This window comes from Rhinopithecus bieti, unplaced genomic scaffold, assembly GCF_001698545.2.
Source record: "Rhinopithecus bieti isolate Rb0 unplaced genomic scaffold, ASM169854v2 scaffold_11401, whole genome shotgun sequence".
Classification (NCBI taxonomy): domain Eukaryota; kingdom Metazoa; phylum Chordata; class Mammalia; order Primates; family Cercopithecidae; genus Rhinopithecus; species Rhinopithecus bieti.
The window spans coordinates 3,250,410-3,264,991 of record NW_016807151.1 but is presented as its reverse complement, the minus strand read 5'-3'; the positions used below and the strand labels follow the sequence as shown (position 1 = coordinate 3,264,991).

Here is a 14,582-nt window from a genome sequence, read left to right as displayed (position 1 = left end):
AACATACGTGTGCATGTGTCTTTATAGCAGCATGATCTATAATCCTTTGGGTATATACCCAGTAATGGGATGGCTGGGTCATATGGTACTTCTAGTTCTAGATCCTTGAGGAATCGCCATACTGTTTTCCATAATGGTTGAACTAGTTTACAATCCCACCAACAGTGTGAAAGTGTTCCTATTTCTCCACATCCTCTCCAGCACCTGTTGTTTCCTGACTTTTTAATGATACTTCAAGTTTTAAAGTAAATAATTCTGAAGGCAATTTTGAAAGAATGACCTAGAAAACATAAAGCTGCAAAAAAGTAAAAAAGTAGTTCTGCAAACAACAAAATCAAACTTTGAAAAAAAAATGAGTAAAAATGTCACTGGACAGGTTTAAGAGCAGATTATTCCTGGTTGACAAGACAGTTGGTAAACTGAAAGATACTTCAGAAAAAAGTCAAAAAATGAGCACAGAGAAACAAAAACATTGAATGTTGACAAAGTTAAGAGACATAGAGATTAGAATGAGAATATATAACATGTGATTTGAGGAGGGAGGGGATTTTCTCGCTGAAGATTAGAAGAGGGAAGAATAAAGCACAGGCAGTGTTTAATATACTATCACTAAGAATTGTCCTGAAATGTTTAAAGATACAGATACATAGATTTATGAAGCTCCACAAATCTCAAACAGTATAGATAAAAAAAAGGAGCCCTATGCCTAAAGAAATCATTGTGAAACTGCAGAAAATCAAAGACAAAAGGAAAATCTTTTAAGTAGCAAGAAAAGAGAATTTCTTCAAGCAAGTGGCGGTTACAATGATCTTTTACATCCCAGCAGCAACAATGGAAGATATAGTGGAATTAAACAGACAGGGTGCTGGAAGAAAATATTCTCCAATGTAGAATTCCATACATGTCAAACTCTTTCAAAAATAACAATGTTACTTTCAGAAAAAAAATAATAACAGAAGCATACTCTACCAGAAGATTCTAATTTTTGAAAATAATTTAGACAAGTAAAATACTGAATAGGAGAGAGATCTAAGAAGTCTAAAGGAAGTCAGTGATAAATGTAACTGAATTGAAAGCTAGCTTATTAAACAGTAATAATTTATTCATAATTTCTTACAAGTTTTTTTTAGTAGTTCTTTTTTAAAAGATAAATGTTGTGACAGTGTATTGTAAGGCAAAGGAGTGAAAGAAATTGTGTTAAAGAGTTCAAAGTAATTTGTGATGTCTGTCAAAAGGGTAAAAATGATGATGACCAGTAAGCTATGATAAGTTCAGTATATGTATTTTATTTTTAGGTTACCTATTTCAAAATATAGTAAGAGCCCATAACTTATAGAGAAAGAAAGGATGGAATGGCAAAAAGTAATCAGAACATAAAAGAAGGAAGAAATGAGCTAAGAGAAATACCACAGCCAGAACAGAAAACCAAAGTGAGATGACCTGCCATTACTATTTTTAGAAATATATGCTAAATAATTCAATGTGCATATTTACAGAAATATCAATTACAGCATTGTTTGTAACATACAAAAAATTGAAAACAACTCAAATGCTAATCCATAATAGTATACGTAGTGAAATTGTGGTATATTTTTTAAATGGCAAACAATACAAATGAATAAATTATAGTTTCACTAAATAAAACTCTTAAACACACACACACACACATACAGAGAATTAAAAAAAAAAAAATTCCAGCTGGGAGCGGTGGCTCACGCCTGTAATCCCAGCACTTCGGGAGGCCAAGGTGGGTGGATCACCTGAGGTCAGGAGTTTGAGACCAGCCTGATCAACATGGTGAAACCCCGTCTCTACTAAAAATACAAAAATTAGCTGGGTCTAGTGGTGCATGCCTGTAATCCCAGCTACTTGGGAGGCTGAGGCAGGAGAATCCCTTGAACCCAGGAGGTAGAGGTTATAGCGAGCCGAGATCACGCCACCGCACTCCAGCCTGGCAACAGAGGGAGACTCCATCTCAAAAAATAATAAATAAATAAATAAGTTCTGCAAACAATATAGATGATTCCCCTTTAAAAAAATTGAAAAATAAACAATCAAAAAAAGCAATCAGGTAATAGTTTGATGTATATATTAGTGCAGAACCAGGGGGAAAAAGTAAATACTAAGATTCACTTTATTCAGCAAGAGGCAATTCTGATTGAGAAGAGATACATTTATTTCTTTCATAGGAGCTAATCATATTTTATTTCATGAATAATAAGTTAGTTACCTATGGTGTTTGATTTACTATATTTGTTAAATTTCACAGTGAAGATACTATATTATCTTTATTGATTTCATTTTAAGAAGAAAGCCTGTGAAAAGCTTTAGGAAACTGCCGGGCGCGGTGGCTCTCGCCTGTAACTTTGGGAGCACTTTGGGAGGCCGAGGTGGGTGGATCACGAGGTCAGGATATCGAGACCATCCTGGCTAACACTGTGAAATCCCGTCTCTACTAAAAATACAAATAATTAGCCAGGTGCGGTGGCAGGCGCCTGTAGTCCCAGCTACTCGGGAGGCTGAGGCAGGAGAATGGCATAAACCCGGGAGGCGGAGCTTGCAGTGAGCTGAGATCCGGCCACTGCACTCCAGCCTGGGCGACAGAGCGAGACTCCGTCTCAAAAGAAAAAAAAAAGCTTTCGGAAACTATGGATGAGTGTACTTTCTTAATAATCTCTATTCCGGATTAAATATCCCCCAGATCTGTGACTTTTATTCTCCTTCCGAAATCCCATCTTCATCCTCATGTTCCTTTTTGCTCTGACGTTTGTTTTATATTATCTCTTAAAAGCCACGGCATTCCAAGGCAAATAACCTCTAAATGTGTTACAAACAGAACATATCTAAATTGATTAAGATGGTTCCCTTCCATTAAAGGAGTATATTATTTCATTATTTTATTTTAGCAGATTCACCATAGTTGTTAACTTACCTAGGCATGTGGTCAATAAAAACCTATCAATTTCTAAATTGGTTATCCTTTCTGTATGTAAATAAGTGAATTTTAAAATATAAATAAAAGATTTTAAACTTGTCTTCTTGGTGTCTGCTAATCACGCCTATTAACAACATTTGAAAACTTAATTTGACCCATTTTGTGTTTGTTATTTTTCCTAGTTTGAAATTATCTTCATATCTGATATACATAGTTTCTATGTCTTCACTGGTGTGACTGGACAACACGTTGCTGACAACTAGGTATAGAACAGTCCTTAAAGATAGCTATAGAGAAATCCTTCTAAGTTGAACACTTTGGTAAGAACCCCTTTTCCATTTACCAAACTCTCAAGATTCTCCTAGAGAGGGTGCCATTGGTACTCTGTGTAGATGAGTGCCCTGAAGTTTCTGTTACTATTTCTGTGTACCTCTCTGCTTGCTTCAAAGTGCGTTTTTCTCTCTGCTGGCCCAGTTGTTACTCTCCTATGGTAGATGACCCTTTAGCGGCAGGAACTTCATTGCCCGAATAGACAGCCAGAAACACGTGAGGGTGTATATCAATCCGCCTATAGTGCTGGCCAAAATCCATAACCACATTCAAAAGTACAAATCCCCAACTTCTTTGCTTCTCGTCTGACAAATTCAGGTGACATTTTGACCATCCCATCTTTCATGAAAACGTGATGCAATTGCAGTAGCCTTTTTTGAACACAGGATTCACAGGTATGCTCAGTAATTCTTTTGTCTAGTGTGTTACATAGTAATTATACCTACAAAGAAATGATATTGATAATTAAGGAAATGCAAATCAAAACACGACATGGTTTGACAATAATGTTTCTCTCTAATATATACATTTTAGAAATTGATTATGACAAATAATACTAAAGATGTTGGGCAATGGAGGCTCACATGCACTCCTGTGGGAACAATTCAGGATTATTCGGTAAAGTTGAAGTAATAGATCCCATGCTATCCAGTAATGGAATTACTCATACATTCACCAGGAAGCATATACGAGAAAGTTTACAGCATTATTTTAAGTGGGAGAAAAAAAAGTAGAAATGACCAAAATGACCATTAACATAAGAATGGATGAATTAATTTTGACATATTCATAAATGAATTATTGCTGCATATGTCATTGTGGATACATTGCAACATGCAGTTGATGAAAAGAGAGGCAAAAAAAAGCATACATGAAATATTATGTCATCTATATTAAGGTGAATTCATATGGTTATAAATAATGAATTTAGGAAAATGTACATACAGGATAAAATAATATAGAACATCAACACTGAGCTAATGATGGTGAGGGCATGGTGTTCTTTGGGAGCAACGGGAGGATTATACAGGATGCTCCCAAAGTCTGACATATGAGGGTATTTGATTTGGGGCCAAAGGGTAGACAAATATATTGGTTTTTTTAATCTTTAATCTGCACATATATACTACCTCTACCCTTACTCTCATAAAATGTGCTGTGAGTTACAATGTTCTCAGAAAGATTATCATCAAAAGATAGGTGAGTTCAGGAGATAAAAGGTCTTGTTAGAACTCTTCCTTTGCCCCTATTTTTTCATAGAAATGTCTTCAGGCTGTAATTTTGTTTTTAAATCAGGATTTGGTAAGGAAAGTAAAAAATGTGGTCAGGCAAAGCAAAGAAACTTAAAAGCTGTGAGGCAAAAGCATCAGGTAACATATAAAGGAAAACCTGTCAGATTAAGAGCCTGGCTACCTTCACAGGCTAGCATTGAGTGTCTGCAGTTTTTCCAGGTGCGTATGTGAGCTCTCAGTGGATCTTTTATTCTGGGGTCTGGAGGATGGTGGCCCTCTTCTCACAGTTCCACTAAGCAGTGTCCCAGTAGGGACTCTATATGGGGCCCTGACCCCACATTTTCCTTCTGCATTGGCCTAGCAAGCCTCAATCCTTGGCAGCTTCCATGTGGTTTTGAGCCTGCCAGTGCAGAAAAGTCACGAATTGAGCTTTGGGAATGTCTGCCTAGATTTAAGAGGATGCATGGAAACCCCTGCAGCAAACTTCTGCCTGGGCATTCAGACGTTTCCATACATCCTCTGAAATCTTGGCAGAGGTTCCCAAAGCTGCCAAGGCTTGAGGCTTGCACTCTCTGAAGCCACAACCTGAGCTCTAATTGGCCCCTTTCAGTCATGGCTGGAGCGGTTGGGACTCAGGTCATTTAGTCTGTAGGCTGTACACAGCACAGAGACCTGGGCCTGGCCCACAAAACCACTTATTCCTCCTAGGCCTTCAGGCCTGTGATGGGAGGGGCTGCGGTGAAGACCTCTGACATGCTCTGGAGACATTTTCCCCATTGTCTTGGGGATTCATATTCGGCTCCTTGTGACTTATGCAAATTTCTGCAGCAGGCTTAAATTTCTCTCCAGGAAATGGGATTTCTTTTACTATTGCATTGTCCGACTGCAAATTTTCTAAAGTTTTATAAAGTCTGGTTCTTTGATAAAACCAAATGCCTTTAACAGCACCCAAGTCACCTCTTGATTGCTTTGCTGCTTAGAAATTTATTCCACCTGATATCCTAAATCATCTCTCTCAAGTTCAAAGTCCCACAAATCTCTAGGCCATGAGCAAAATGCCGCCAGTCTCTTTGCTAAAACATTGCAAGAGCCACATTTGCTCCAGTTTCCAACAACTTCCTTATTTCCATCTGAGACCACCTCAGCCTGGACTTTATTGTTCATATGACTATTAACATTTTGGGCAAAACCATTAAACAACTCTCTAGCAAGTTCCAAACTTTTCCACATTTTCCTATCTTCTTCTGAGCCCTCTAAACGGTTCCATCCTCTGCCTGTTACCCAGTTCCAAAGTTGTTTCCATGTTTTTGGATATCTTTTCAGCAGTGCCCCACTCTACTGGTATCGATTTACTGTATTAGTCCATTTTCATGCTGCTGATAAAGACATAACTGAGACTGGGCAATTTATAAAAGAAAGAGGTTTAATGGACTTACAGTTTCACATGGCTGGGGAAGCCTCAGTCATGGCAGAAAGCAAGAAGCAAGTCACGTCTTACATGGGATGGCAGCAGACAAAGAGAAACTTGTGCAGAGAAACTCCCCTTTATAAAACCATCAGATCTCATGAGACTTATTCACTATCACAAGAACAGCATGGGAAAGACCTACCCCATGATTCAATTACCTCTCACCAGATTCCTCCCTTAACACATGGGAATTTAAGATGAGATTTGGATGGGGAAACCACCAAACCATATCAATAGGCCATAAAACAAGTCTCAATAAATTTAAGAAAATTGAAATATCAAATACTCTCTCAGACCACAGTGGAATAAAATTGCAAATCAACTACAAAAGGAATCCTTGAAACTATGTAAATACATGAAATTCAATAATCTGCTCCTGAGTGATTATCACATCAACAATGAAATCAAGATGAAAATTAATTAAAAATTATTTGAACTGAATGATAATAGTGACCCAACCTATTAAAATCTCTGGGATACAGCAAGAGTGTTGCTAAGAGGAAAGTTCATAGCCTTAAATGCCTATATCAAAAAGTCTGAAAGAACACAAATCATCTAAGGTCACACTTCAAGGAACGAGAGAAACAAGAACAAACCAAGCCCAAACCCAGCAGAAGAAAAGAAATAACAAAGATCAGAGAAGAACTAAATGAAACTGAAACAAACAAACAAAAATACAAAAGATGAATGAAACAGAAAGCTGGTTTTTTGAAAAGATACACAAAATTGAGAGAACATTAATGAGATTAACCAAGAAAAGAAGAGAGAAGATCCAAATAAGCTGGATTAAAAATGAAGCAGCAGCTATTACAATGCATACCACAGAAATACAAAAGATTTTCAAGGTTACTATGAACACTGTTATGCACATAAACTAGAAAACTTAGTGGAGATGGATAAATTCCTAGAAATATACAACCCTCCTAGATTAAACCAGGAAGAAATAGAAACTCTGAAGAGACCAATAACCAGCAGCAAGATTGAAATTGTAGTAAAAAAAAATTGCCAAGAAAGAAAAGTCCAGGACCAAATGGATTCACAGCTGAGTTATCTCAGAAATTCAAGGAATTAGTACCAATTCTACTGAACCTATTCCAAAGATAGAGAAAGAGGGAATCCTCCCTAAATCATTCTGTGAAGCCAGTATCATCCTAATACCAAAACCAAGAAAGGACATAACAACGACAACAACAACAAAACAAACAGCCAGATGGGGCGACTCATGCCTGTAATCCCAGCACTTTGGGAGGCCGAGGCGGGCGGATCACCTGAGGTCAGGAGTTTGAGACCAGCTTGGACAACATGGTGAAACCCTGTTTCTACAAAAACAGAAAAAAAATGAGCCAGGCATGATGATGAGTGCCTGTAACCCCAGCTAGTCAGGAGGCTGGGGCGGGAGAATTGCTTGAACCCGGGAGGCGGAGGTTGCAGTGAGCCAAAATTGCGCCACTGGACTCCAGCTTGGGTGACAGAGCAAGACTCCGTCTCAAAACAAAACAAAACAAAACAAAACAAAACAAAAAAAAAACTACAGATCAATATCCCTGATGAATATAGATGTAAAAATTCTCAACAAAATATTAGCTAACTGAATCAAACATATTATCAAGAAAATCCACCATGAGCAAGTGGTTTTCATACCCGGGATGCAGGGATGGTTTAACATAGGTGAGACAATAAATGTGATACACCACATAAACAGAATTCAAAACAAAAATCACATGATCAACTTGGGCAAATTATGTATCTGGCAAAGGACTAATATTGAGAATCTACAAGGAACTCAAACAAATCAGGAAGGGTAAAACAAATAATCCTATCAAAAAGTGTGCTAAGGACATGAATAGACAATTGTCAAATGAAGGTATACAAATGGCCAACAAACATATGAAAAAATGCTCAAAATCACTAATGATCAGGGAATTGTAAATAAAAACTACAATGCAATACCACCTTACTTCTGCAAGAATAGCTGTAATGAAAAAATCAAAAAATAGATGTTGTTAAGGATGTGGTGAAAAGGGAACACTTTTAAACTGCTGGTGGGAATGTAAACTAGTACAATCACTATGGAAAGTAGTATGAAGATTCCTTAAAAAGCTAAAAGGAGATCTACCATTTGATCCAGCAATCCCACTACTGGGTATATACCCAGAGGAAAAGAAGGCATTATATGGAGAAGACACTTGCATACACATGTCTATAGCCATACAATTTGCAATTGCAAAAATATGAAACCAGCCGAAATGCCCATCAATCAATAAGTGGATAAAGAAAGCGTGATACATGCACACACACACACACACACACACACACACACACACACCAGGGAATACTACTCAGCCATAAAAAGGAATGGAATAATGGCATTTGCAGCAACGTGGATGAAATTGGAAATCATTATTCTAAGTGAAGTAGCTGAGGAATGGCAAACCAGATATGATAATGTTTTCACTTATAACTGGGAGCTAAGCTCTGAGGATGCAAAAGCATAAGAAAGAAACAATGGTCTTTGGGGACCATTGGGGTGGGAAGTGGGGGAAGGGAGGTGAGAGATAAAAGACTACACATTGGGTGCAGTGTACACTGCTCCAGTGATGGGTGGACCAAAATCTCAGAAATCATCATTAAAGAATTTATCCATATCAACAAACACCACCTGTTCCCCAAAAACCTACTGAAACAAAAGTAAAGAAAAAATAAAAAAGGGAGACAAGGAGTGGCCTGGTGTGGCTTTGCCCACTCCATCAGGACCCCCTCCATCGAGCATCTGCTAAACAACAGCAGAGTGCTTTATCACTCAGGAATTGGGGACCCCCTAAATGAATCCAACTGCTCCTTTGTGCGCAGCTTTTTAAAGCCTCATAGAACGTATCATTATTGGACGATGCCTGGTACATTTAAGCCACCTGAGAGCATGAGAGGTACTTGGAGTGGGTGCAGGATGTCACCTGGAATCACTACTAAATGATTCAGACTTTCCTTACTTCTAAATGTGCTGTTCTTCATTTCAATATGCCTTTGCACTTCTGATAAATGCAAACAGAGGCCACAATGGAGGGAAATCATTGCTGATTGGAGGATAGAAGACTGCCTTTCACAAAGGAAAGTCCCTGATTATTGTTTGAAATGCTAAGGAAGTTGCTTCAGAGGAGATTTTTTTTCTTATCCCTTTTTTTGTTTGTTTGTTTTAAGGATTCGTCAAAGCCCGAATTTGTGTCAGACACTTGGAGCTTGTTGGAGAGAATCCTAGTAGTGATATTAATTGCACCAAAGTTTTACAGGGTGATGTAGATGAACTCTAAAAGGTAAAGTTTGAGATGCTAACAGTAAATTTTTTTTTAAGTACCCTCAGTGAACACGTGCCAACTATATAAACATAACCAGTGACCATACTTATTTTATCAAGAGACACAAATATATCAATATACCATAGAACCCCTTTGTAAACAAGAGGTGGAGTTTCAAACAGCATATTCTATAGCAGTTCATCACAAGATTGAAATGCTTTACAGGCTACCGAGGGCCATCTATATGCCTCAGAATTTCTTTTGCATTCACGTGGACAAAAAATCAGAGGATCCCTTTTTAGCGGGAGTGATGGGCACTGCATTCTGTTTCAGTAAAGTCTTCATGGCGAGCTGATTGGAGACTGTGGTTTATGCATCATGGAGCCAGGTTCAGGCTGACCTCAACTGCGTGAAGGACCACTAAGCAATGACTGCAGGCTGGAAATACTTGGTATAACTTTGTGGTATGGATTTTCCCATTAAATCTAACGTAGAAATTGTCAGGAAGACCAAGTTGTTAATGGGAGAAAACTACCTTGAAATGGAGAGGATGCCATTCAATAAAGGAGAAAGGTGGAAAAAGCAGTATGAGGTTTTTGGAAAACTGACGAACACAGGGAAAGTTAAAATGCTTCCTCCACTTGAAACACTTCTTTGTTCAGGGTGTGCCTATTTTGTGGTCAGCAGGGAGGATGTGGGGTATGTACTACAGAATGAAAAAAATCCAAAAGTTTATGGGGCAGGCACAAGACACACACAGCCCTGATGAGCATCTCTGGGATACCATCCAGAGTATTCCTGAAGTCCCCGGTTCACTCTCCACAAACCATAAGTATGACTGTCTGACATGCATGCCGTTGCCAGGTTTGTCAAGTGGCAGTACTTGGAGGGTGATGTTTCCAAAGGTGCTCCCTACCCACTGCGATGGGGACCACAATCACTCGGTGTGCATTTTCGGAGCTGGTGACTTGAACTGGATGCTGCGCAAGCACCACTTATTTGCCAATAAGCTTGACATTGACCTCTTTGCCATCCAATGTTTGGATGATCTTCTGAGACATGAGCTTTGGAGATGTTAAAAGATTGACCATTACAGGCAATTTTATGAATAATATGAATCATATACAAAATGTACCCTCATCTGGATCCTCTTCTTTGTCAGTAAGCATAGGGAAAATGGTATGAGGTCCTATTTGGGGCAGGGACTCTAAGTCTACTTGTCAGAGAAGCTGCATGGTTTCTGCAGAGCATCATTGGCTAAAAAGGTGATATCATTAAATGTTCACCTACAGTTAATATGGGCAGGGATAAAAGTAGCTTTGAGGACAGAGCATGTAGCAAGGCATTCTGGAGACAGGGTACCAGGGTGGCTGGGGAAAAGGTCAGTGCATGAGGTCAGCCTCTTCAAAGAGCTCAGGGACTTAGCAAAATGAGAAGATTTGACCTGTGCCAAAATTATTTTGAGAATTTTTAATGTGACAATTTTCCCGGTATGAATAAACTTATAGCATCAAATGATCATGAAGATACAATTAATCTGATATATTTGTTGAAATAAAAATGTGATTTTACTCTAAATGATTTTTGTAAATAACCTATTTTCTGCCCTAACACTGTGCTGTGTAGTGTGTCTCCTTATATTATCACAGGGAGTTTAAAATGAGTTTGATTTAAAAGCAATAAAATAAAAAGAATAAAATTAGGTGACCAATCTAGCATATATATATATATAGTCAGAATATTTTCAGTCTCAATTTCCAACCATGTCACCCAAGTCTAGAATTTTCATCAGAAAAGCAATACAAATAAATAAAAGGATAGATTTCAAACATATACAAATCATAAATAATGAAAACATTTTATAAAATTATGTTGCCAATTCATCATAATACATACTAGTGAGGGAACTATTCACTATTATCACTATTATTTAGTGAAAGAAATAATATTTTAAGACTAAAAAGGCACAAAGGTCACTAAATCAGAATAAAATCAATTTCTTTCCAAGTCAAATCAGTTGTTGACCTTATAACATCTGATATGTATGAATATATTTATTTTTGTTCTTAAAATTTATTATTAAACTAAACACAGTGTCTCCTAGGGAGGTATTCACAGTAGCGTAAGGGAACCAATATTCACTAAACTCCATCTTTTGAATTAGATGAATACCATATGTATAAGTAGTATACAGAGATTGGAACACTTTAGAGATTCCAGTATTTAGAGATTAAGATATTTAGAGATTAGGTTTGAGATTTTAATGTAATGCTAAGCAGTATAGTTTGTAGATGTGATAGAATTCATAGGCCTTTGTTATATCTCTAATTGGCCAAACCAGAGAGAAACAGAATGCATGCTGAGATAAATGTAATCACTCACAATGCAGTTTCTTGGTTAAATGATTTTATTTAAAAGACACTCACCATGGGAGAAACAAAACTATAATTTTGCTAATTGAGCTCTGAACCTAAAATATAGCAACAGAAGAGAAGAAACAATTCAAGACAGAAATGATCAGATCAAGTTAAATAGCAATTTAGTTTCCCTTCTAGAGAAATGTATATTCAGGCAATATTTTTACCCCATTACCCTCCCTTAACAAACAAACAAAAGATGAAGAAGAAAAAGAAGGAAAACAGGAAGGAGAAAACAAGAAACAGCTAAGGTGCTTTGGCCTGCTTCTGAGCACACATGAATCCAGTGACATTAAAAAGGAGACATTCTGATTTCCCAGAAAACAGTGGAAACTAGTACATTTATTATTTCTGCTAAATTTATAGTCAGATTCCCTTTGCTGAGCCTTTGGGCATATCCATAATCTAAAACCATATTCTACAAAAGAGTGATGCTTGTTTTATGAGCAATTACACATGAAACAAATTGCTACAACGTAAAAGCAATACTTGCTCAATTACTAACTTGTCCTAGTATACTAAAAACACCCCCGCCCATACACACTTGCTTTAAAATATTAATAGTTCATATCATGGTTTAGGAAAAGATAATACAGGTTTAGATGCAATTTTATACCCCTTCTGGAACATGAGCAATTTTAAGATAAAGATGCATAAAAAGAGTCTTGAAGGAAAACATTGATACTTAGAGCTATGGCTATTGAAGTCTTTATTCTTAATATTCTAAAATTTTGCATGATCATTCTTTACTAGAAGTGAATAGAAAGAAACTGGATATAAACCATCCAGTTAAAGAGAGATATGTAAAGATAATGAATAACAAGAGTGACAACAACACTTGAAAGACTTCAGCTTTTATAATACCAGGCCAAACAACATACTTTCATACACTAGTTGGATTGCGTTAATACATTTAAATGTTTTTTGGCCGGGCACGGTGGCTCAAGCCTGTAATCCCAGCACTTTGGGAGGCCGAGATGAGCGGATCACGAGGTCAGGAGATCGAGACCATCCTGGCTAATACGGTGAAACCCCGTCTCTACTAAAAAATACACACACACACACATAAAAAACTAGCCGGGCGAGGTGGCTGGTGCCTGTAGTCCCAGCTTCGGGAGGCTGAGGCAGGAGAATGGCGTAAACCCGGGAGGCGGAGCTTGCAGTGAGCTGAGATCTGGCCACTGCACTCCAGCCTGGGCGACAGAGCGAGACTCCGTCTCAAAAAAAAAAAAAAAAAAAAAAAATGTTTTTAGAGTTATGTCCCTGGTGATGCCTGAACATTTGAAAGTATTTACAGAGGTTAATTTGGGACTACATTAGTGAGGCAATTTTCTAGCTATAGTTTGTGTTAGTTGTTCCTTTTAGATAGTGAGGTAATCAGGTTGTCTTTGCAATAAAGAAAATTTTAGGTCTTCTTGCAAATTATACACACAGCTACATTCTTTGATGATCATGGTGTAGATGCTTCTGAAAGATAGAAAAGGAAACTTGGAGTAATAACAGTACTCCAATATGTTTCCTGTTATCTGGACATAGTTTTTAACTGTCTAATTTACCTAAATTATCTCATGATGTCCCCATAAATTGAAGATACAATCTCATTCTCACCATTCCATTAACTGCCTATAATCTTATAATTTGTTTACACTTTCTCTAGTTTCCTTCTGGGCTGCCTCCGCACCTCAGCCTACACATTCTGGAACAGCTTCAGGCTTATTTCTATGATGTAGGAAGTTATTAAAATATGTTAATTTACTTGACTCAGATGACTTTAAATTAAGCCCTTATAATATCCTGCCTTCCAGGCTGTCCACCACTATGTAATACCTGGAACAAGATATTAGTTTGTCAATATTTACAGAAAGAAAGGAAAAGAAGAATGTTATGGCTTTTTCTCATAACTGCAGTCATATTCACTTATCTGTTCTATAATTTAAGTAAAATCAGTGATGGCGAACTTAGTGAATGCTTCTGTGGCAGGCAACTTCCCATACACTTTGCATGCTCTATGCTTAACCCATTTTTTGTAGATGAAGGCTGACTAGTTGAGTAGCTTTTACAATGTCATGGGTCTAATCAAGGACTCAGACCTTGCTGTGTCCCCAAGCTGCCTGTCTCTGGGCCAATGCTTTCAGCTTTTGTAATATGCAGGCTTTTAAATGTTACCACAGGTAGAAAGATGGACAAATGTTCCATGTTTTAATGCCATTTCTCTGCCTTGCAATCTCCTTTGTTTTTTTTTAAATATTAATATCATTTTGTAAATATGATTCTAGGGAAATATAGGTAAAGGCTTGGATTTATTCCTTTGAGAAATGTGGAGTGGTAATAGTTTTAAGAAGTAAGGTTTCATAAATCAAACTCTGCTAGAGTATGGAGAAAAAGATTGAAAAACATCTTTCCTTTGTCACAAATGATCTTCACCTTTTCTCTACTCCCAATTCTCACTTCCAGTATCTCTCTCTCTCTTTCAGTTATCAGTTCTCTCCCCACTGAACTACTTTCTGTTTCCCTAAGATGCATGGACCATCATCTCCTTGGAGATCTACACAGGATTTTTTTTCTGCCCTCCCCAATAGCATACCTGCAACTCTCTTGGGTATGTGGCCTTCAGGATTTTGCTTAAAGGCAATTTCCTCTGATTCTAGTTCTTTCAGTGTTAAGGCTGGGTTGAAGATCCTGCTTGGTGCACAAAACTCTATGGAACATACTGTGCAGTAATTACCTTTAAACTTGTCTATCTCTATATGTATTTAAGGGCATTGGATACCTCTTATTCATCTCAATTTGTGATGTGCTATTCAAAATATCAAATGGTGTTAGGACAGGCATTTGTGGTTTCAATACCAACATGAAGGTTGCCTCTTTTCCCCTTCCACCTTCCATGGTCTTTGCCTCTCTGGACAAGGT

General features: G+C 37.6%; 1 pseudogene; it reads left to right on the top strand.

Moving 5' to 3' along the window:
* LOC108534845 (beta-1,3-galactosyl-O-glycosyl-glycoprotein beta-1,6-N-acetylglucosaminyltransferase-like) overlaps window positions 1-10,334 on the top strand; it is a 26,616-nt pseudogene extending 16,282 nt beyond the window's left edge.
* Window positions 10,335-14,582: the final 4,248 nt, after the last annotated feature.